The sequence below is a fragment of the Macaca fascicularis genome, chromosome 2 (genome assembly GCF_037993035.2).
Source record: "Macaca fascicularis isolate 582-1 chromosome 2, T2T-MFA8v1.1".
Classification (NCBI taxonomy): domain Eukaryota; kingdom Metazoa; phylum Chordata; class Mammalia; order Primates; family Cercopithecidae; genus Macaca; species Macaca fascicularis.
This window is the reverse complement of record NC_088376.1, coordinates 21,195,262-21,218,843: the sequence shown is the minus strand read 5'-3', so window position 1 is coordinate 21,218,843 and position 23,582 is coordinate 21,195,262. Positions and strand designations below refer to the sequence as shown.

The window sequence follows — 23,582 nt, the reverse complement described above, 5'->3', positions numbered from 1 at the left end:
CCTTGATCTTTTTCTATGAGGTCCTACTTAGTATAAGCACTTAATAGCATTGATAAAATGTAATCTGGTCCCACTGGAGCCACAAAAATTAAAGAGCACCCTGATCAGCCTTATGGCATTCTCCACTATGGAGGAGTAAAGGGATTGAGCCCGAAAAGAGACTGGAAGGCTGGGCAAGCCCACTAATGCGGTGATCAGGGAAATGAGAAGATGAAAGCCATAGGACTTCAGAATTGATTGGATGTGGGGAGGAGAAAAAGAGAAAGGAAAGATGATCCCCTCCTCCTCTAGGCTCCAAGTATTTGGTTCTGGTGACTAAATGGGTATAAGAGTCATTAACACAGATACAGGGGGAGCAGATGTGCAGGAAGAAACTATATCAATTTGGAATATATTAATTCATGTATGTCTGCAAGATCCACAATTGGGGATATTCAATGGGCAACATCATTCCAGATGTGAAGAGTCTCTCAAAACCTTATCTTTAGAGCATGTGCTGTCTATAAGCCTGGTATCACGGAAATGTTCTCAGCTCATAGGTGACTACTGCCATTAAGTAGTTAGTTAAAAAGATTTGATACCTAAACAGCTCTGACTTTTCTGAACACAAACCTCTTACAGAGAGACAAGAGAATGAGATGACACATTCAAGAGCTGTGGAATAATATCCTATGCCATTAAAAGAAATTGGCACACCTTTAACGCAAATTTGAGAGCCTGCCTGCTTCTGTACTGCATCCAGCATTGACAGCTTTATCCACTAGAAATACAAGACAGTCAGTTAAATTTGAATTACTTTTAAAAATGCAATAGTTGGAACATATGCTAAAAAATACAGTAAACGGGACATAAACTAAAATGTTCATTGGTGTTTATTCAAAATTCAAATTTCATTGGATCCCCTGCATTTCATTTGGCAATCCTAAATTGCAGTATTGTTCATGTACTCTCCTTTCTTAGTGTTTAAGTCATCTTTATTCTAGAAAGGCACAAAAAGAGCTATTTAAACACTATCTATGGTTTTCTGTACTTACGTTACAAAAATAGCAAAGCAGAGTATTTATATGGGGCATCTGGGACACTTCTCTAAATGCTTTCTATTTCTCTCATGTTGCATGAAGCTGTGTATTAACATGCCTTAACAACCAATGAAATCAATGATTTAAAAGTTCTTTAAAATATAAGCAGCATCTTAAAGTACAAAACACATTTGAATATACGAAATGTTAAATTCAGGCCTAGTTTTTACAAACATTTTTACCAAATGTCTCTGTAAATGTTAAGTTAAATAATAAACAAACTGGAGTAGAAGCCATCAGAATAGCCTCCTTAGTCCCATAGCAAAGGTGGGTCATGACTGGTTTCTAGATGCCGGACCCTTTTATTAGGTCACCTAGCTCCTATGGATTATGTTTAGGGACATGCATGTGAACAAAACCAGAATATTTCACCCCCCAAAAAGCACTTCTTTGGCATATTTCCATATAGGTATTCAAAGGAACTGCAAACCACAGAAATCTTGAAAATCTGTCCTTTGTGGAGGATATTTGCATCTGTAGAGAAAATCTACACTCATGAAACAAACAGTCAGGCTTTCTCTGAGCCCACTTCCACCCCACTCCCATCCGAATCTAGGAAAGATTAACTCACAGGAATGAGAGGGAGAGTATGACACCTTTGAAAGTCTGACAGAGACATGTTACCACAGGCCACCATCTATTCTTTCTGAGAACTGCTATCTGTGAAATTTCATGTGTCTTAGTGTGTTTTCTGTTGCTTATAACAGAATACCTGAAACTAGACAATTTATAAAGAAAAGGAACTTATTTCTTACAGTTCTGGAGGCCGAAAATCCAAGGATGAGGGGCTGCATCTGGTGAGGGCCTTTCTTGCTGGTGCGGACTTTCTGCAGAGTCCTGAGGCAGCACGAGGCATCACGCAGCAAAGGGGCTGAGAGTGTTCACTTGGGTCTCCCTCTTTTTATAAACCTCTAGTCCCATTCTCATAATAACTCATTAATTCTTTAATCCATGAATGGATCCTCATGATCCACTGGATCATAAGGGCTCTTCTCTCATGATCCAATGATCTCTTAAAGGTCCCATCTCCTAATACTGCTGCATGGGGAATTAAGTTTCAACATAAGTTTTGGAGGGAACAAACCTTCAAACCATAGTACTCTGTATAACAAGACCACCTTCACTAGCCAGGCCTTTTCTTGTCCCTCCCTCCCATAACCTGTCTTGCCACTGTAGCAGGACAATTTTCAGACAAAACTCCTCAGACACCGAGTTAAAGAAGGAAGGGGTTTATTCGGCCAGAGGCATCAGCATGACTTCTGTCTCACGAGCTGAGCTCCCCGAGTGGGCAATTATTGTCCCTTTTAAGGGCTCACAACTCTAAGGGGGTGCATGTGAGAGGGTCATGATTGATTGAGCAAGCATGGGGTACGTGACTGGGGGCTGCAGGCACCAGTAATTAGATCGGAACAAAACAAGATAGGGATTTTCACAGTGCTTTTCTATACAATGTCTGTAATCTATAGATAATAGAACTGATTAGGACAGGGGTCGATCTTTAACTACCAGGCCCAGGGTGCGGCGCCGGGCTGTCTGCCTGTGGATTTCATTTCTGCCTTTTAGTTTTTACTTCTTCTTTCTTTGGAGGCAGAAATTGGGCATAAGACGATATGAGGGGTGGTCTCCTCCCTTACCACAATCCAAGCCCCTATTCCTTCTGTAACTTCTGGATGGTATAAAACCTGCAGGCATCTGGCCTTTTCTAAGTTTTCATATTTCATATTGTTCTCACGTACACATGTGCAAGTAATAATTTATATACCTTTCTCCTATCAAATTATTATGCATTTGTTTTATGGACTCAAATTATCAAACCTTCAGAAAGGTAAGGAACGAGGAAGTTATCTTCACTCCTACACATGATTCAGACCCCTAAATAACATTTTATGAACCAGAGTGACAAGACACTCCACTTGGAAGAGTTATCAGTGTACTTTTTATGAATGAGTGGTAGATAACTGCTATAACTAAAATAGATCCACTATTTGATAGATTAATGCACTACTTCTTCAAGTTAGGGAAACATTTGTTATCTAATATACATAAAATTCATAACAGTAAAAAACAGAAGAAATTGACACTGCATTATGCAAACCAGGACCCGTGAATACCAGTGTAGCTGTTGATCTGCCTTTAATTAGTTTCTTGTTTTTACTGCAAAATGATGAGTCAAATTAGACTCAATTTTCATCTCCCCACTAGGATCAGCAGACATTGACCAAATGACACAATTGATTGCAGATCATTTTATGCGACACTCCAATTTATGTAGAATCTGTTCATGAGATAATAAATGTGCAAGTGCCATGAAAAATACTAAGTACTACACAACTGCAAAGTGGTATTATTACATAGAGAGATCTGTCACATTTCATAGGGACTGTGACAATAAGTGAGCTAGAAAAAAACAGGCAGCAGAATAAATATGGTGGTGGAGTGGGGACTGTCATATTCCTGAATTCTGAGGAGTTCTGAGTGGACAACCAAATAGTTGACCTTCAGTCTATTAAAGTCAAAGTCAGGCCAAGAACTTTTACTATTATAGGTAAAAATGTTGCTAGTGGTGACAGGGGTGTCAGTTGTCCTTTCCATTAGGTCCAGTTTGGTAAAAGTATGTATGATCCCAAAACACGAGTGGCAGCCTACTCTCACCCTGTCTCACCCACGTTAGCCTCCCTCCTGATCTTTGCCCCTAGTTCATGGAAACCCCTATCTGGCATGTTTACCCATTCATCTCCAAGCAATACTATGTGCCAGGAGCACATACTAGAATACAGGAGCAAACAAACACACACAAAATCCCTGGCCTCATGGAGTTTACATTCTAGTAAAGGAGACAACTAATATACTAATTAATTGATAGATTAAAATTTATTAGATGCCATGAAGAAAATAGACTATTTTTTAAAATAACATTTATCTCATGAATTGACTTTTAAACTGTTCTGTGGCCTTAATAGCCTGTTTGACTTTGGAGGTGAGGTTGGGTAGATATTAATTTCCTCACATCTGCAAGACAGAGAGATAATTTGTAGTATCTAGTCCTGTTCCAAATGCTATGTCCATCAATTAAAGACTGAAAATACCTTCATGACAGATATGCACATCGTTTTAAGATAAAGATTACATTTGTTTTTCAGTGTGGTTTAATCACTGAGGACAGAGTCAACAATATTTTCCAAATTAAATTTGTTCTATCAAAACAAATTCATGAACATGTAAATAATTTTTGATTATTGCTTTGGTACAGTATTAAAATCTGTGTTTTAAGATTTTTAAGCAAAATAAGGCATTTTTATTTTAACAGATAGCTAACACATATTTCAAAGTCACTTTTAAGCATTATAGATGTCTTAACCTGAATCATCACCATATTTGCTCAAAAAATGCTGGACAAATAGATCCTAAATCTGTAAACTTATGTGACTGAAGAACAAAAGAAATGCATTTCTCTTTCACCTCTGAAGCAGAAGTTCCCTCACTGAATATGCAAAATCCTATGGCCACGGCCTTTGACAACTTCCTCACAACCAATTTCACTCTGTCTCCCTATTCCCATTTGCTGAGCAGATACAAAGAAACCTGTCAACAGAAAACACAGATTTGAGGACATTTGAGAACCAAGGAGTGTCCTTTACCCAAAATATCTTCCCTGAGGCCAATGCATGAGTTCTCACAGTTAGTGACTTATTCTTCTATGTTATATACTAGTTATTTCTGGAAAGTACATAAGGAGAAAATGAGGAAGAAGGGTGAAAACATGGGGAACCTAGGACTTGAGCATGTTCGACAGTGTCTGTTGGTTGGTGGTAGACTAAAAGATAATAGCTTGATAAGATACAGAGGCCAAGGCCACATAGGGAACAACTTTATGGTAATTTCCCTCAAACTAGAGTGTGAGATGGAGGCAGGAGAATAGTCTAGAGGCAGGGAACATAAGGCCAATTCATGCTGACTTCCTAGAACTAAATTAAATGGAAACACTTTAGCTATGACAGGAAACATCCTCTCCATTTACATTGGGCGTACCCCAAGTAAATGACTTTGTAACTTTAGTTTATTCTCTTCATTTACATACAGCATACACCAAGTAACCAATGGAAACCTCTACAGGGTATTTAAACCGCAGAAAACCCTGTAACAGGGCTCTTGAGCCCCTATGCTTCACCCACTCCCACCTGTGGAGCATACTTTCATTTTCAATAAATCTCTGTTTTTGTTGCTTCATTCTTTCCTTGCTTTGTGCGTTTTGTCCAATTATTTGTTCAAGATGCCAAGAACCTGGACTCCCTCCACTGGTAACAAGATGAAGACAGAATAGGGGGAATAAAGAAAGAAGGGGTTTTGAAGAGGAAGGGAGGACGAATTTTAAGTAACATTTTATTAAAACTGAACGTTGCTGTCTGTACCTCTGACGACAACAAGCCGTTTTCCTTGGTATTTTGCTTTGTTGACATTCTGGTTTGCCATAATTGGTCATCATTTCTACTAACCTGACCAAAAATTAAGGTTTGAAAAAATGAGCAATTGTCCAATATATGACTCCTAGGTTTTGTAAACCAAAGCTAAAATTCTAAGCCCCTCGACCGACTCCATGGACCCCTCCTCTAGGCCAAGGGAATTCCAAAGAAACCTGAAAAACTAGTTCAGGCCATGATAGGAAAGGATGCTCAAACAGGCCTCATTATACTCTCCTCTGGTTGGAATTCAGCCACAGCTGACCAGCATTAACATTACAACAGCGATCTCAGGACTGATCTCTGTAGGAATAAGATACCAAATTCCAACCTGACTCTAGTGTAGCATCACATGACAGATAGGCCTATGAAAAAAATCAAAGTATTTTATCCCAAAATATGTTCCTTTGACATATTTTTAAAGGCCCTGCAAAGCTGTCTCTTGTGGGGGAAATTCATTTTGTAGAGAACCCCCTTCCCTTTCCAGGTCTTTTTCTGATTCTGAAGAGATTAGCTGAGAGTCTGGAAACTTTTAAAGGTCGGAATCGAAAGCATTTGCCATCTATTGCCTCAAAGGGCAGCCACCTATGCAACTTCATCTACATGATAAGAACCTTGGTCTCCACAATCCCATATCTTAACCCAGACACTTGTTTCCACTGATTCCAGATCTTTAGGTAATATCAGTTTTAACTAATCATCAATCAGAAAATCTATGACGCCCACCCCCACCACCTGCTTCAAGTTGTCCTACCTTTCTGGACCAAGTCAATGTATACCTTACATATGTTGATTGATTTCTTAGCTCTCTGTAAAAGCTATAAAACCAAGCTGTAACCCAACCACCCCTAGGCACACGTTATCGGGACCTCCTGAGGCAGTGTTACTGGTCACGGTCCTCACATATGGCTCAGAACAGATCTCTTCAAATATTTTACGGAGCTTGGCTTTTTTCATCAATAATTCCTAGGTAAAAGTTAAAAAGTGAGAGTCCATATTTACTACCATTTTACCTACACTAAATTGCTAATTTCCCTCCTCCTGTAAGCAAGAAGCTGAATGGCCTACCTCAACTTGCCTTTACTTATTCAAGTCATTCAAATGCAATGCAGGCAGCTTTTACTTTCTTTTTTTTTTTTTTTTTCCTATTTTTGTTTAATTTATTTAAAACCACCTCCTCACAATTTCCAGAGAGAAAATACAAAACGAGAAACAGACTTGGTTTCAAATACATAACCAGGTGCTGGAGTTTAAAGCATTACTGATAACATTGTTACAGAAGAATGGCAGCTTACTCCAGGGGACTTCAATATTCCTGAAGAATAAACATGATTTCTCTTGTCCTCCCACTGGGATGTTCTCAGGTGAAATCACTGTTCCTGTTCTTTGACATATTTTCCGTATAGAAGATATGGAGCCTGGAAATCATGCTGACAGTTGGAGTAAGCCATTCCTAATCCCATGCTAGAACTGAAGGCTAATCGCCACATTCTTCTTTTAAAGGTGAGAAAACAATTCCAAATCCAAAACCAGTACCTATCTTCACGACTGCATCTGCCAGGCACGGCCCCACTTCCAGCCGAGCTCCAACTCCGACAGGTACCCCACTTGAGCCTCCAATTTTCCTCTCGGCCGGCCCCCCGGCCCACTCCAACCCCTGCAAGTCTCGCAAGCTACTTCCTTTAAAAGCATTACCATTGAAAACTTCCATAGTTTTTGACTCTTAACACCATCAAAATTAGTCTTAATCTCTGAACACATAAAGATAATCATTTCTTCTCTCGCTCAGCACAATAACTATAGATTTTCAAAACAGAGGGCAATAAAGCACTTTATTTAGGTTCCAGATTTATTGTGTTCCATTTAGGAATGAACTACTATCTGGGTAACCCATGGGATGCCAACTCTATACAGCAAGAATAAATCAATTTAGCAATGGACCTGGTGTGGCTGAATGGAATGACACTTCAAAATTGTAGGATTCTGGAAAATAAGATATTTGCTTTGTGCCTTAGCTTCCTTTCTTATACAATAGGAAAATGACCTGTTCAGTGTGTTATAAGAATTGCCAAATGCAATACATTTTTAAAATATAAGGCATAGAATATCTTCATATTTACTCAAATAAGTTTTAACTCTTCTCCTTTCCTTGAATGTTGGCAGTTTAAATGAGAGAAAGGCAAAAGGTAAACAGAAAGCTGAAATAAGGATTGTAATTTGTTTTGTTTATCACACTTAAAGAGTGTATGAATCCATTCTTGCACTACGATAAAGAAATAGCTGAGCCTAGGTAATTTAGAAAGAAAAGAGGTTTAATTGGCTCACGGTTCTGCAGGCTGTACAGGAAGCATGATGACATCTGCTTCTTGGGAGGCCTCAGGAAGCTTCCAATCATAGCAGAAGGCAAAGGAGGAGCCAGCACGTTTTATGTGGCCAGAGCAGGAGCAGGAGAGCGAGGGGAGAAGTGCTGCACACTTTAAACAACCAGATCACATGAAAACTCACCATCATGAGAACAGCACCAAGGGAGAAATTCTCCCCCATAATATAATCACCTCCCACCAGGCCCCACCTCTAACATACAGGATTAAAATTCCACATGAAATTTAACTGGGGACACAGATCCAAACCATATCAGAGAGTAGACCTTCATTGTACCAACACTAAAGTTTCACTGATTTTTAAATTGACATGCAAATTACTGTAAAATTTTTCTCTACTTTCTCAAATTTATAAAAAGTATAAACTAACCAGCTTTATGAATGGGGTCATTGAGAAATAAAAGAAACAGAAAGAAAAGAACTCCTGCCCAAGAGAAGGGTCCTCAATAGTCAAAGACAAATAATTCTAGACAGTATCATCACAAATTCAATACAGTAAATATAGTTGGATAAATATATATTGAGTACTGCAGTCTAAAAACAAAACACATTCTCTTCAAGGAATTCATAAAACTTACATAAACTTTTCTATATATCAGGTGTGGCAAACTATTACTTTGGTGATCTATTGAGAAAACACTTTTACTAGTACATATGCCCTTGTGTAGTCCCTCCATACGTTATTTCTGGGTTTGGCCACGTGACTGGCTTTAGTCAATGGGACATTAGCAATTGTGATTCATGCCCGTACATGCAGGCTATATTTTCAGAACTCTAACTTTTGGACCATTCCCTCTCAGATTCCAACCACGATACTGAAAAACCCAAAGCCCGGTCTAGCCATTTAAACATTTAAAGAGAACACATGGAAGTAAACCAAGAACCCAGCCAACATCCTGGGATAAGCTCCCAGCCAACAGTCAGTACCAACATCCTCCTTAAAAGAGATTCCTCCCATTCCAGTTGAGTTGCCCTAGTTAATGCCACATGGAGCAGAGATAAGCTGTTATTAACAAGCCCTGTTCAAACTGCAGAATTTGAGCAAATAAATTATTATTATTGTATTAAACCAATAAGTTGGGGATAAATGCTATGCAATGATTATCTGAATCATCAGAGTATGAACAATTTCTCAATTTATTCTAAACTATAATTGTACAAGCTGTATTCTGACATAGTAAAGCCAAATAAAATATAAGCTTTGAACAAAGAGAAAAAAAAAAAACTTTGAAATAAAAAACATTTTATAAATTACTTATTAGTGATAAAGATAAAAAATTTTATTGACAGGCTACTTAGAAAATAAGGACGATGAAAATGATGACTAACCCCTGATTTTTTTTATCTTGCCCAAATTTCTATCTAAGGCGTCTGGTGAGTCATGCCCTCAGATAGGTTTTATTTAACTCTACGTATCATGATTTACTTTCCAACCCAACTCTGGCATAACATTACAAAATAAAGAAGAAAATCCTGTATTAGTGTGTTCTCACATTGCCATAAAGACATCCCTGAGACTGGGTAATTTATAAAGAAAAGAGGTTTAACTGGCTCACAGGCTATAGAAGAGGCATGGCTGTGGAGGCCTTGGGGAACTTTGACTCATGGCAGAAGGTAAAGCGGGAGCAGGCATCTTCGCATGGCCAGAGCAGGAGGAAGAGGCAGAGTGGGGAGGTGTCACACACTTTTAAACAACGAGATCTTGTGAGAACTCTATGACAAAAACAGCATCACCAAAGTGGGACATCCGCCCCCGTGACCCCATCACTTCCTAGCAGGCCCCACCTCCAACACTAGGGATTACAATTCAACATGAGATTTGGGCGGGGACACAAATCCAAATCATGTCACTTCCCAACTCATTCTGTGATGTCAGTATTAACCTGCTACAAAACCCAGGCAAATAAAATCACAAGAAAGAAAACAGACCAATATCTCTTACAAATATAGACACAAAAATCTTCAATAAAATACTAGTAAAGTGAACCCAGCAACATATGAAAAGAATTACACTAGTACCCCCTTAACCAGGGAAAATATGTTCTAAGACCCCCAGTAGATGCCTGAAACTGAAGATAGTACCAAACCCTATATGAACTGTTTTTCCTAGATACACGTATCTATGATAAAGTTTAATTAATAAATTAGATACAGTAAGAGATTAACAATAACTAATAAAAAAATAGAAGAATGATAACAATATGCCAGCATAACTACTTTGATGTTTTGGAGCCATTATTAAGTAAAATAAGGGTTACTTAACAGAAGAACTGAGATACCATGACAGTTGACCTGATCACTGAGATAGCTAAGTGACTACTGTGTAGATAGAGCATGCAGTGTGGATACACTGGAAAAAGAGCAGATTCACATCCCAGATGAGAAGAAGCAGGACAGTGCAAGATTTTACCACACTGTACAGAATGGTGTGCAATTTAAAACTTACAAAGTGTTTATTTCTGAAATCTTCCATTTACTATTTTCAAACTGCAGTTGACTGAAACTGTGGAAAGAGAAATCATGGATAAGAAGGGAGTACTGTGGGCCAGGCACAGTGGCTCACATCTGTAATCCCAGCACTTTGGGAGGCTGAGGCAGGTGGATCACGAGGTCAGGAGTTTGAGACCAGCCTGACCAACACAGATAGTGAAACCCTGCCACTACTAAAAATACAAAAATTAGCTGGGCTTGGTGGTGCATGCCTGCAATCCCAGCTGCTCAGGAGGCTGAGGCAGGAGAATCCCTTGAACCTGGGAAGTGGAGGTTGCAGTGAGCCAAGATCACGCCACTGCACTCCAGCCTGGGTGACATTTTGAGTCTCCATCTCAAAAAAAAAAAAAGAGGGGACTACTTTGTTATCCATGACCAAGTGGGATTTGTCTCAGAAAAGCAAGGTCAGCTCAAAATACAAAAATCAATCAAGGTAAAACACCACATTAACAGAATGAAGTCTTAAAAAAAAAATGATCATCTTATTAAATGCAGACAAGAGCATTTGACAAAATCCAACTGTCTTTCATGATAAAAGCACTCAGACATGGGCATCCTTGCCCATGCCTATGTCTTGAATGGTATTGCCAAGGTTTTCTTCTAGGGCTTTTATGGATTTAGGTCTAACATTTAAGTCTTTAATCCATTTTGAATTAATTTTTGTATAAGGTGTAAGGAAGGGATCCAGTTTCAGCTTTCTACATATGGCTAGCCAGTTTTCCCAGCACCATTTATTAAATAGGGAATCCTTTCCCCAATTCTTGTTTTTGTCAGGTATGTCAAAGATCAGATGGTTGTAGATGTGTGGTATTATTTCGGAGGGCTCTGTTCTGTTCCATTGGTCTACATCTCTGTTTTGGTACCAGTACCATGCTGTTTTGGTTACTGTAGCCTTGTAGTATAGTTTGAAGTCAGGTAGCATGCCGCCTCCAGCTTTGTTCTTTTTGCTTAGGATTGTCTTGGCAATGCAGGCTCTTTTTTGGTTCCATATGAAATTTAAAGTAGTTTTCTCCAATTCTGTGAAGAAAGTCATTGGTAGCTTGATGGGGATGGCATTGAATCTATAAATCACCTTGGTCAGTATGGCCATTTTCACAATACTGATTCTTCCTATCCATGAGCATGGAATGTTCTTCCATTTGTTTGTGTCCTCTTATTTCATTGAGCAGTGGTTTGTAGTTCCCCTTGAAGTGGTCCTTCAAATCCCTTGTAAGTTGGATTCCTAGGTATTTTATTCTCTTTGAAGCAATTGTGAATGGGAGTTCACTCATGATTTGGCGCTCTGTTTGTCTGTTCTTGGTGTATAGGAATGCTTGTGATTTTTGCAGATTGAATTTTTATCCTGAGACTTTGCTGAAGTTGCTTATCAGCTTAAGGAGATTTTGGGCTGAGATGATGGGGTTTTCTAAATATACAAGCATGTCATCTGCAAACAGGGACAATTTGATTTCCTCTTTTCCTAACTGAATACCCTTTATTTCTTTCTCCTGCCTAATTGCCCTGGCCAGAAGTTCCAACACTATGTTGAATATGAGTGGTGAGAGAGGGCATCCCTGTCTTGTGCCAGTTTTCAAAGGGAATGCTTCCAGTTTTTGCCCATTCAGTATAATATTGCAATGGCAACAAAAGCCAATATTGACAAGTGGGATCTAATTAAACTAAAGAGCTTCTGCACAGCAAAAGAAACTACTATCAGAGTGAACAGGCAACCTACAGAATGGTAGAACATTTTTGCAAGCTACTCATCTGACAAAGGGGTAATATCCAGAATCTACAAAGAACTCAAACAAATTTACAAGAAAAAAATCAAATAACCCTATCAAAAAGTAGGTGAAGGATATGAACAGACACTTCTCAAAAGAACACATTTATACAGCCAACAGACACATGAAAAAATGCTCATCATCACTCGCCATCAGAGAAATGCAAATCAAAACCACAATGAGAGACCATTTCACACCAGTGAGAATGGTAATCATTAAAAAGTCAGGAAACAACAGGTGCTGGAGAGGATGTGGAGAAATAGGAACACTTTTACACTGCTGGTGGGACTGTAAACTAGTTCAACCATTGTGGAAGACAGTGTAGCGATTCCTCAAGGATCTAGAACTAGAAACATCATTTGAACCAGCCATCCCATTACTGGGTATATGCCCAAAGGATTATAAATCATGCTGCTATAAAGACACATGCAAATGTATGTTTATTGCGGCACTATTCACAATAGCAAAGATTTGGAACCAACCCAAATGCCCATCAATCATAGACTGGATTAAGAAAATGTGGCACATATACACCATGGAATACTATGCAGCCATAAAAAAGGATGAGTTCATGTCCTTTGTAGGGACATGGATGAAGCTGGAAACCATCATTCTCAGCAAACTGTCACAAGGACAGAAAACCACACACCACATGTTCTCACTCATAGGTGGGAATTGAACAATGAGAACACTTGGACACAGGGTGGGGAACATCACACACCAGGGCCTGTGGTGGGATAGGGGGAGGGGGGAGGGATAGCATTAGGAGAAATACCTAATGTAAATGATGAGTTAATGGGTGCAGCATGCCAACATGGCACATGTATACATATGTAACAAACCTGCATGTTGTGCACATGTACCCCAGAACTTGAAGTATAATAATAAAAAAAAATATGGAAAAGAGGAAAGAAGGGAAGATAACCATTAAAAACAAAAAAAAAAAAAAAGAAGAAAGAAAGAAAGAAAAAGCACTCAGCTAGGAACAGAAGGAAACATCCTCAGCCCTATGAAAGACATCTGCACAATTCTCATGTAACATTATGCTTCACAATAAAGACCAACAGCTTCCACTCATACAGGTAAATAACATGAATCCTGAAAAATACACACATACACACAATCACCTACGTTCTCCCTCAACACAAGATGGGTAAGAGATTGTCCACACTCCCCACCTTTTCTTAGTGCATATACCTTAGAAAACTTATAATTGTTCATTCTTTCTCTGACTTTTTAAAATGTACTATGTAAATCTTTCCAAAACTTAAATAAGCCTCTTGTCAGTGTTATAATCCAGTAATCTTTTCCTTAAAGGCGTAGGCACCATCTCTTTGAAATGAAGCCAATGAGAAAGACAATGGGAGGGTGGGAGCCTAACTCAACAGGCACCTGGGTCCAAACTACAAACCTACCTCCTGTCGTAAAGATATGATAAATTTGTTTTTCTTTTGGATTAAGGCGATTAGTAAACACAGATGGCTACCCCAATTATCAAGTGAATTTAGGATGAACTATGTGTGACAAATGGTGCGTCAAGTCCTGTTACTTGAAGACTAGTTATCATTTATCTTGAGAACATATATGAAAAGGGTTGCATCTGCTTAGCTGTATGAGATTTCTTTCTGTCTTTTCAATCTCTTTAGTGGATTGCCTATGTTGAAAACGAGATCTGGTTTACTGTTTATTCAAAAATCAAAACTGTTTTCTTTTCTACTTTTGGGTTGCGCTTGTCTGGGTTGGCAAGAGATTTTGTTTTTTAATTTATATTCCCCTAACACTTCTTCAGATCAGGAATAAGACAAGGAAGTCTGCTCTTACCACTTCATTCAACATTGTACTGGAATTTCTAGTCAAGTCACTTAGTCAGGAAAGGGAAATAAAAGGCATCCAGATGGGAAAGAAAGAAGTAAGACAATTTCTATTTGCAGATGACATGATCTTCTGTGTAGAAAATTGCAATAAATTCACAAAAAAAATACAGCTAATAGATGAGTTCAGTAAGTTTACAGTACACAAAATCAATATGTAGAAATAAATTATATTTCTATACTCTAGCAATGAACAATCCAAGATGAAATTAAGAGAACAATTCATTTGAAACAGCATCCAAAAAACCTCCAAAACTTAGGAATACATTTAACAAAAAAGTACATGACTTGTACACTAAAAACTGCATAACATCATTGAAAAAAAATTTTTTTAAAGACCTAAATAAATGGAAAGACGCTTTGTGTTCAAAAACTAGAAGACTTTCCATTGTTTAAAAGGCTGCATTAGTTTCCTCTTGTTGCTGTGCAAATCACCACAAATTCAGTGGTTTAAAACACATATCATATAGTCCTGGATTGTTCTAAATTGGTTCTTGCTGGACTAAAATCAAGGTTTTGGTAGGGCTGCATTTCTTTCTGAAGGTTCTAGGAGAGAATCTATTTCCTTGCCTTTTCCAGATTCTAGAGACTGCCGGCATTCCTTGGCTTATGGCTCACCTTCATCTTCAAAGTCAGCAATGGCCAGTCAGGTCTTTCTCACGGCACATCACTCTGGCACTTACTCTTCTGCCTCCCTTTTTCATATTTAAAGACACTTGTCATTACACTGGATCCAGTAGCCTCAAATCCATCTGCTACCTTAATTCCCCTTCACCATGTAACAAAACATATCCATAGGGTCTAGGGATTATACTAGAATGTAGACATCTTGGGTGGGGGGGGGGGTCATTTTTGTGCCTATCACAATAGGCAAATTGATCTACAGATTCAACACAATTGGCTCTTTTTTTTTTTTTTCGCAGAAATTGACAAGATGATCCTAAAATTTATCTAGAAACACATAGGACACAGAACAGTCAAAGCAATTTTGAAAACTAAGAACAAAGTTGAAGGACTCATACTTCTTCATTTCAAAACTGACTACAAAGCTACAGTAATTAACACTGTGTGAGACTGGCATAAGGATATGCATACAGATTGATCAAATAAAAGATTCTCAAGAGAATCCCTTGAGAAATAACCCTTATATATATGGTCAACTGATTTTTGACAATAATGACAAGAAAATTCAATAGGAAAAGAAGTTATTTCAACAAATGGTACTGAGACAACTGGAAACATACATGTAAAAGAATGAAGTTGGAACCTTACCTCATACCATATGCAAAAATTAATGCTAAATGAGTCATGGACATAAATATAAGAATTAGAACTATAAAACTTATGGAAGAAAATACAGGTGTAAGTCTTTGTGATTTTGGATTACACAATGGTTTCTTAGAATGGCTCTTAAGCACAAGCAGCAAAATCAATAAGTTGGATTTCATCAAAATTAAAAACTTTTGTGCCTCAAAAGACATTATCAAGACAATGAGAAGAGAATGCATAGAATAGAAGAACACATTTACAAATCATATATCTGATACATATCTGCTTTCCAAAATAAGTAAAAACTTTCATAACTCAATAATAAAACACAAGTAACCCAGTTTAAAAACGGGCAAAAAAAGTTGTTAAACTTCATGAGTCATAGAGAAACGCAATTCAAAACCATAGTGAGATACCATGTCATACCCATTAGTGTGGCCATAATCCAAAAGACAGATTAAATATGTAGAAGATTGGATTGTTCACATACTCCTGGTAGAAATGGAAAATGGTACAGTCACTTTGGAAAACAATTTGGCAGTTTCTCAAAAATTTAAACATAGAATTACCATATTGAGGAGTATGGCTCCAGGCCAACATTCTATGTATTATCTTTCAGGCAGGACCCTAGACAGTTACTAGGCTTTGCCCAGCAGACCTCATTGGGGGAAATTGCCATCTCCACACCAGACTTGGTACACAGCTAGCATGTTACAGCTTCTGGAGGGATTTGCAGTCAAGAACTCACTCCCTGCTCCTTCCACCCCAACCAGCCCTGCTCATAGGCTTCTCTGCTTCCCCAGCCCAGGCACTTCCATTCAGAGGCTTCCGCTCAGGCACTTTTCAGGAGTCCTAGCTGAGACCTCCTTAGGGAGGGCTTGGCTGAGGCAGTGCTTTCAGCTACCAGTGATACTTCTTCATATTGAATGAATAGTTACACACATCATAAAAGTATAAAAACATAGAAAGGATGTATACCAACTTCCAGATAGTGGTTACCTCTGAGTAGGAAGGGGAAGTAGGATGAAGGGGAGCCTTCAATTGACTCCATAACATTATTTCTCTAAAAAACTTTTCTTGGCCGGGCGGGGTTGCTCATGCCTGTAATCCCAGCAATTTGGGAGGCTGAGGAGGGTGGATCACCTGAGGTCAAGAATTCGAGACTAGCCTGACCAATATGGTGAAACCCTGTCTCTACTAAAAATATAAAAATTATCCAGGCATGGTGGCCGGCACCTGTAGTCCCAGCAAGTCCAGAGGCTGAGACAGGAGAATTACTTGAAACTGGGAGGCAGAGGTGGCAGTGAGCCGAGATAGTGCCACTGCACTCCAGCCTGGGCGAGAGTGAGACTCCATCTCAAAACAACAAAACAAAATAAAAATCTTTTTTTTAGAAAATATAAAAAAAAAGAAAAAAAAAGAAAATATAATAAAGCCATCATGTAGTGAAACCTAGTATGCATAAATGGACATTTGTTATATTTCATAATACAAAAGAATGAAAAATATTGAAATAATTCTTAGCCCTAGGTGGTGAAATTATATGTCACTGTGATTTTAGTTTTTTCTTGATATGTATATACATTTTTCAAACCCTTCCAACCAACATGAATTTCTTTTATAATGATAATAAATAATACATGTGTTTCACAAAGAGGTATTATTACCCATAACTTTACTTAAGCAAAGAGCTATAAACATGTATTTTGGCTTAAAAATCTATTATATGGCTTAAAAATTGAACCAGTATTAAAATTTCATTTTCGTGTAAAAAAATCTCTACAAATATTTTAATAGTTCGGTGCTGAGAAATGCTTTTATTTTTCAAATGCAAACCAAAATTTAAAAGCTGAAATTTACACATGTCCAAATTTGTAAGAGCTAGTCAGGAACTGAAATGCAAATAATTACAGCTTTAATAATTATTCCTATTAAGTTTTTCTTTTGGCAACATGACCTTAAATAGCACAGGATTATCTGAATGTGGTCAATCAAGCTATTACTATAAATTACTCAATGTAGAGGTATAATTAATAATTAATAGAACTTTTTAGAGCGAGGACATCTAATTCAACAATTTCCAATGATTTTCTAGAACCCTTTCTTCATATTAAATAATGTGCAGAAGCTCAACATGTAGAAGAAGCCATAACAAAGGTGCTGTGTTTGAAGCTGGGAGCTGCATTCTGAGCTCTTGCTTGTTCCCTTTCTCACATCTTTATCCTCTTCCTCCATCAATGGCTCTTTCCTGTCTGGAAACAAGCATCACCAAGTCTCCTGATTTCTAACCACACCTCCTGTTCTTATATTTCATCATAGCACAATTTTCCTCTATTGGCTGTTGCCACAGTTCTACCTACCATTGCTTGTCATGATCCCCATGCACCCCAGCCTTTACCACTCTCCTGAAACCTCTCTGGATAACCACTGTCCATCTGCAAATCCAAGGGATATTCTTCCATCCTTTACATGGACTCATATGAAATCACCATATAAAAACAATTCTCAATACCTGGCTGCTCTGTAGTACTGTTGAGCTTAGAAAAGCATTGTGTTCCTCCTTGGGAACTTTCTCACATCATGTCTGACACTACTTTCTCCTAGTGTTTCTCTTTTGAATTTCCTGTCTGCCCACTCCTCGTAAGTCACCCCAACCTTCCTGTCTCTGTGTTTGACTCTTAAGCATTGTGGTTCCTCAAGGTTTTATTCATCACTTGTCTATTTCACAGCGAGTGTCACACAGATGCTGATGACCCTATGTCTCCTTACCAGTCAGAAACACTCCCGTGAAGCTCCAGAAACATATTTGGGTTGCTTATTGGACATAACAGTCTTACTGTCTCAAAAGCAATTCTAACTCAACATACTCAAAACTAAATTAATCACTGCCCTTTCTCTGCAATTTCTACCCATGTCTTCTCTAATCATCAAGATGTTGTGTGGGTTGGATTGTATCCCCTGAAAAGATATGTCGAAGTCCTAACTCCCAGTACCTGTGAATGTGACCTTGTTTGGAAAGAAGATCTTTGCAGAAGTAATCAAGTTAAGATGAGGTCATACTGAATAAGGGTGGGCCCTAATCCAATATGACTACTGTACTTCTGAGAAAACAAATGCACAGGTATAGACACACAGAGAATGCCCGGTGACGACAGAGGCAGAGACAAGACTGATGTCTCTGGTCAAGTATCTCCATCCCAGATCTGTCCTGTCCCAACTGCCTCCCCAGGCTTCGGCAGCCTGTTCAATGGACAGTCCCATTTCTTAACACTGTCAGCTGTCTGGCTTCTCGGGGTGAGGGCTGGCTTCCAGCAGGAATTCCCTCATGGCAGTGTGGTGAGAACGGTAGCAGCTTCTGTACCCAGGCCCTTGCCAACTGCTGTAAAAGTGGTGCTGGCTGCATACCCCCGCCCCCACAACACTTCCAGTGGGGCTGAGTAACACAATCCAAAAGAATCCAGAGGTTAAATAAGGCCTATGGGCAAACTTTCATCCATGAGAGACAGGAAATGAATTATTCTTCCTTCCCTCCCACAATCGACTCTTCTAATGCACACAAGTCCCATAAGATCTGTCCAGAGACATCTCCCATGACCAAGTAATTGCTGCTTCTTAATAAAGCTGTGACAAGCTCAGTAACAGTACATTGTATTTGCTGTCCTTCCTTCCCTTCTTTGTTTCTTGTTTTTTTCCTTACTCTCACTACCCTGGGATTACCACCTCTCCTCTCCAATAAAGAGCTCACACGTAAGCTCCATTTTCTATGGAACCCAGGCTAAGATAGCAAGTTGCTTAAACATCATTTTTTCTCTTCTAAAAATAGAGATAATGATGGCTCTTCTCATAGGACCGCCAAAAGTATCATATGAGACAATATCTGAAAAGCACAGTAACTTGAAATAGTTAGTGCTCACAAAATGTCACTTGTTACTATTAATTATAACTACCTGAAGACCCAGAGCTATTTTTGCATTCTTCTCCCACTGTGTTAGTCAGGGGTCTCTAGAAGAACAGAACTAATGGAATCGATATGTATATAAAGGGGAGTTTATTAAGTATTAACTTACATGATTGCAAGGTCCCACAGTAGGCCGTCTGCAGGCTGAGGAGGAAGGAGAGTCAGTCGGAGTTCCAAAACTAAAGAATTTGGACTCCAGTGTTTGAGGGCACAAAGCATCCAGCATGGGAGAAAGATGAAGACTGGGAGGCTAGGCCAGTCTCTCTTTCCACATTTTTCTGCCTGCTTATGTTCTAGCCATGCTGGCAGCTGATTAGATTGTGCCCACCCACATTAATGGTGGGTCTGCCTTTCCCAGCCCACTGACTCAAATGTTAATCTCCTTTGGCAACACCCTCACAGACACACCCAGGATCAGTACTTTGTATCCTTCAATCCAATCAAGTTGACACTCAGCATTAACCATCAAAGTGCACCAAAAGTGGGTGCACTTTGCTACAGGAAGAAGAAACTGGAGAATATGCACATAATGTCCCCTCTTTTCTTTAATCCTTATTGTGCTACATTAAAAACCATTACCACTGTACCTTGTGCTATAGAAGCATTGAAGTTCATTTACACAGGAAAACACTTATTAAAGGCTGTTAGGAGGCTTACAAAGTCCCTGGGAGGTAGTATCCTGCAGTTAGGCTTGAAGGCCAGATGGGGAGGGACAAAGCTTTAGACAACATTGTATTGGGTCAGGCACAACTTGTACCACTGACAGTGGAAAGTAGACCCAGGACCCCAATCCTGCCATCTTCCACCACCACCCTTTCCCCAACCCCAAACTGGACTCGATTCAATACACACTTTCTCCCATTTCTCACTTGCAAATCCAAGTCTTGCTGACGTAATCTGATTGATGGAGTCTAAGTCACATAGTTGTGCTTCAGCTGCAAGGGAGGTGAAGATTACACATTTTTCTGTTGACTTGTGTAAGGAAAAGATATTCAGAAGGTGGGAAGTCCCCCCCAAATATAGGAAATGAGTTCATAAGATTAACCGAGCAGCCAGAAAATATGACAAATGTACACTCTATATCTACTTGAAGAAATGTGCCAAACCAAATAAAATATGGTTACAATTATTTATTTATTTATTTATTTTTGAGATGGAGTCTTGCTCTGTTGCCCAGGCTGGAATGCAGTGGCACGATCTCGGCTCACTGCAAGCTCTGCCTCCCGGGTTCATGCCATTCTCCTGCCTCAGCCTCCTGAGTAGCTGGGACTACTGGCGCCCGCCACTACGCCCGGATAATTTTTTTTTTTTTTTTTTGTATTTTCAGTAGAGACGGGGTTTCACCATGTTAGCCAGGATGGTCTCAATCTCCTGACCTCGTGATCAGCCCGCCTCGGCCTCCCAAAGTGCTAGGATTACAGGCATGAGCCACTGTGCCTGGCCACAATTTAAAAAAAACAAAAAAAAAGAAAGAAAGAAAGAGAAAAGAAAGACTGAAAGAGGAAGGTGGGAATAATCTACTTATTGAGGGAATTCTTGCAAAGTATATTCCATGTCTAGGTAGTGCATAGTGCACTAGCTACTTCTTGAGTAGACCTAACGGCTACTGCAGAGGTCACAGTAACACTTTCAGATGCTCTGGGCAAAGTGGGCTAAATGCTATTTCACTCTGGGTCACCTCTTTCTAGCCCTCAGCTGACTCCAAAGAGTAATTACAACTCATAGTGAACACAGGTAAATTCCTCTCAGGCTCAACATTAATAACCTACCATTAGTTATAAATCTTAAAAGAAAGCATTTCCTGGCCAATGAATATATGTAATATTAAGATGATAAGATTTTTATTCTTAGAAAAATATATGAAAAAACAGAAAAAAAATACTTGAAGGAGGAAAATAAACCACTTCTATCAAGTATATCCTTATCAGTTATAACACAAAATAATCTTATTATCAAACACACAATCCTAAAATTACAGGTTATTTCCCCTCCTGTATTACATATGTATATAACAACTAACCAAGGATTTTTAATTCTTTCTTCAAAGTTTATATCCTACCTCCCATTTCTTTTTATTCTCATTGCCAACAAGTCCAAATCAGCCCACCCCTAAGTTATTACAAAAGCCTTACTCTCTTAATTGCTTTCATTCATTTATTCATTCATTCATTTATTCATGGAACAAGTATTTTTCTGAGCACTTGCTATGTGCCAAGTCCCCTTTTTCATGGATTATTTTTCTAATGGGAAAAATGACAGAATGCTAGTAAATTGGTAGAAATGAGCTAATGGAGTGTAGAAATTGATGCATGAGAGAATTGCTGGAGTGATGGCCTTGAAGAAATGGACAGACAGGTTCGCTGCCATTCCAACCCAATAGAAGACAGTGAACTTGCCCACACACCAAACACATAATTACCACAACCAGCATCTGGGAAAGCCAGTGCACAAAGTCTACAACTTAGGAACTCACACAGAGTCTTTACCCCTAACAGTACAAAGAATCAAAATAGGCTATAATAAACTATAAACATTAAAGTCTGATCCTTAAAAGGAAAACTAGGAACTCAGGAAAAACAGAGTCAAATCAAAAATAAATTCAAGAACAATCTGAAGAAACAGTCTACCCAAATGAGAAGGAACCAGAAAAGTAATTCTGGCAATACAACAAAACAAGGTTCTCTAACATCCCCAAAAGATCACACTAGTTCCACATTAATGAATCTAAACCAAAGGGAAATCTTTGAAATGCTAGATAAAGAAGTCAGAAGTTTGATTATTAAGTTACTCAAGGAGATAACAGAGGAAGGTTAAAACCAACATAAAGAAATTGTTTTTTAATCTAAGAAATGAATAAAAAATTTTCTGGAGAGATAGATATCATAAAGAAAGACCAATCAGAACTTCTGGAAATGAAAGACACACTTAGCAAAATACAAAATGCAATGGAAAGTTTCAACAATAGACTAGAACACGTAGAAGAAAGAATTTCAGAGCTCAAAGAAAAGGCTTTCAAATTAACCCAATCAGTCAAAGATAAAGAAAAAAGAATCAAAAGACATGAACAAAGTGTCCAGGAAATACGAGATTATGTAAAACAGTCGAACCCAAGAATAATTGGTATTCCTGAGGGAAAAGAACAAACAAGTTTGGAAAACTTATTTTAGGGAATAATTGAGGAAAACTTTCCTGGCCTTACTAGAGATCTAGATATCCAAATACAAGAAGCTCAAAGAATTCCTGGGAAATTCATTCCAAAAAGATCAACACCAAGGCAGATAGTAGATATCCAAATACATGAAGAGATCTAGATATCCAAATATAAGAAGCTCAAATAACTCCTGGAAAATTCATTACAAAAAGATCATCACCAAAGTACATAGTTATCAGGCAAACCAAAGTCAACATGGAGAAAAGAATTTTAAGAGCAGTGAGACAAAAGCATCAGGTGACCTATAAAGAGAAACCTATCAGACTAACAGAAGATTTCTCAGGAGAAACCTTACAAGCCAGAAGGGATTGGGATCCTATCTTTAGCCTCCTTAAACAAATTAATTTTCAGCCAAGATTTGTATAGCCAGCAAAACTAAGATTCATAAATGAAGGAGAGAGAAACTCTTTTTCAGACAAACAAATGCTGAGGGAATTTGCCACTACCAAACTAGCACTACAAGAAATGCTAAAAGGACTTCTAAATCTTAGAACGAAAGTTCAATGTGCACCAAAACAGAACCGCCTTAAAGCATACATCTCAGAGGGCCTATAAAACAGTAATACAATGTAAAAAAAGTATCTACGTAACAACTAACATGATGAATAGAATAGCACCTCACATCTCAGTATTAACAATGAATATAAATGGCCTAGATGCTCCACTTAAAAAATACAGAATAGCAGAATGTATAGAAAACCACCAACCAAATATCTACTATCCTCTAGAGACTCACCTAACACATACGGATTCAAATAAACTTAAAGTGCAGGGGTGAAAAAAGATAATCCATGCAAATGGAAATCAAAAGCGAGCAGGAGTAGCAATTCTTAATGAGACAAAACAGACTTTAAAGCAACAATAGTAAGAAAAGGCAAAGAAGGACATTACATATTGAAGAAAGGATTAGTCCGATGAGAAGACATTACAATCCTAAATACATATGCACCTAACACTGGAGCTCCCAGATTTATAAAACAATTACTACTAGACCAAAAAATGAGATAGACAGCAATGCAATAAGAGTGGGGGACTTCAATACTCCCAATAGACAGATCATCAAGACAGAAAGTCAACAAAGAAACAGTGGACTTAAACTATAT

The 23,582-nt window shown here is 38.5% G+C and overlaps 1 protein-coding gene and 1 pseudogene across 9 annotated transcripts in view; both read right to left on the bottom strand.

Annotated features, from left to right (window-relative positions):
* Positions 1-23,582, bottom strand: part of NEK10 (NIMA related kinase 10) — a 271,626-nt gene that overhangs the window by 108,780 nt on the left and 139,264 nt on the right. The window lies entirely within an intron of this gene.
* LOC135969550 (MICOS complex subunit MIC10 pseudogene) lies at positions 6,654-7,228 on the bottom strand (annotated as a pseudogene).